Source organism: Myodes glareolus, chromosome 25, assembly GCF_982192425.1.
Source record: "Myodes glareolus chromosome 25, mMyoGla1.1, whole genome shotgun sequence".
NCBI classification, from domain to species: Eukaryota; Metazoa; Chordata; class Mammalia; order Rodentia; family Cricetidae; genus Myodes; species Myodes glareolus.
Genome location: NC_142050.1, coordinates 39,787,550 through 39,789,462, shown reverse-complemented (window position 1 = coordinate 39,789,462; position 1,913 = coordinate 39,787,550). Strand labels below are relative to the sequence as shown.

The 1,913-nt window shown below is 48.9% G+C and overlaps 1 long non-coding RNA gene across 1 annotated transcript; it reads left to right on the top strand.

Annotated features, from left to right (window-relative positions):
- The first annotated feature begins 457 nt into the window (after nt 1-457).
- LOC146889624 (uncharacterized) lies at nt 458-1,408 on the top strand. The gene is made up of 2 exons (XR_014999895.1): nt 458-608; nt 914-1,408. It is a non-coding gene; the product is annotated as an uncharacterized LOC146889624 (long non-coding RNA).
- The last annotated feature ends 505 nt before the right edge of the window (nt 1,409-1,913 follow it).

Below are 1,913 nucleotides of genomic sequence, written 5' to 3'. Positions count from 1 at the left end.
AGACCAGGGGTCTAGTCCTACACACTCCTCTCCACCAGCACTCTCCCACCCCCAGCCACCCCGTTGGCTGTAGAAGCTTCCTTTACTCAGAACTACACTTTTCTCCTTTGAAATCCCAGGAGACCTAAATCCCCTGAGCTGCTCTGGTCTTTTATGTCCCTCCTTTCCAGCCATGCAGATGACATCAGCAGGCAGTGACCAAAATTCCCTTTCATTATCCTAGCAGCATTAGTTGCTCCCATAGTCACAGACACCCTGCCGTCTCCAGGAGGACCTCGAGAGTAACTCCTTGTTTGCAGGTAAATAATGAATCATTAGCTATATTTGCATACCAGAACATCAGCAGGATCGCAATAACGCTAACAAGTGCCGAGCACAGCTGGTTCCCAGGGAGGGTGGGGATGATTCACCACCTGCTTGAGAAAGCCCAGCCTCATTTCCTCCCCAGCTCGAGGGCTTCTAAACTTCCACTGTGGCAGCCTGTCTTGAGGTGGGAGGGGCCTGCACATCTCTGGCCTGGAAGAGGACTGACACAGACAAGTCCAGTCAAAGACCATCTTCAACAATGCTTGACTTTCTCCTTGCCTTTCTCCTGGGCACTTTTTTGGGTGGGTGTTCTTCCCTCTGGAAAGCCTCCCTTCAAATCTTGGCTCCCACCCCGATACCTTTAACCTAGAGTCTTCACTGCTGGCTTGCCTCTCTTGACCACATCCCCCCAGTTGCTGGGATAAACACTGGCCTTTTGCCCCATTTGCAGTAGTGACTCTCAGTTTTCATATCCTTTAGAATGGACTTGGAACTCCTGGTCCCCCATTGCCCTGAACATTTCTCATTTCTGGCCCTTCCAGTGTGCTGCTCAGTTGCCTTCCCTGGGGGGCTTCTTCTCTAAATAACTCTTTATCTTTTTTTACAGGTGTCGGTGCTCAGATTATCCACCAACAGCCAGCTGTCAGTGTGCAGCCTGTGGGCAGTTCACTCTCTGTGGAGTGTACCGTCCAGGGACAATCAAGCCCCAACCTCTACTGGTACTGGCAGGACAAAGGAGGGACCCTGCAGCAGCTCTTTTACTCTATTAGTGTTGGTGATGTGGTCTCAGTGGCAGCTCGGAACCTCTCAGCCTCCAGGCCCCGGGATGGCCAGTTCATCCTGAGCTCTGAGAAGCTGTTTCTCAGTCACTCTGGCTTCTACTTCTGTGCCTGGAGTATCACACTGACTGGGGTGGGGCAGGCATCTGTGCAAAAACCACACCCTCCCCTTGGTCCTACCACCCTCAGTAGGAGCCCTTGCTAGGGATGGGTAGATGGGTTTGTGACTGAGTTTCTGGCTGTTAGCCCAGTTGAAGTCTGAAAAACAACATGATTCAAGTCAGAACTTTTCAAAGAAATTTATTAAATTCTTTATCCAGTGACTCACGTGTGCAGAACCTATGAGTTGCCTACACATAGTGAAGTTCCTAGTTTATGGATTTCTGGTAATAGGCTAGCATATGCCAGTTCTCAAAGCACACTGTACTCGTCTAATGTCTTATGCTTGTCCAAAATTCTTCCTGAGCTACACTGGGCATACTCACGGACATTTGTGCCTGAGAGAAATGAGATCTACCGGTAACTATACCCGATGTCAAGTAGACTGCTGAGCAGGTAGGGAATGCCAACTCTTGTAGCTCAATTAGTTAATTTCTCCTCTGAGAGTCTCTGCATCTTTTTGCTGAGGCTGGAAAGTTTGCTGAGGCGTGGACCTGAGACATTAATCAGGGAGAAACAAGATGTCATTAGACAGACATGCAGGATAAGCCTTCATATAGGAAGGTTCTCAGCATGCTTGATAAGGCCAAATGCAAACGTTCTGTGGAAAGTGTTCATTCAGGAATTAGGACTGTTGTCCTGTGGTTGTTGCTATTTTGCTTTGTTTTG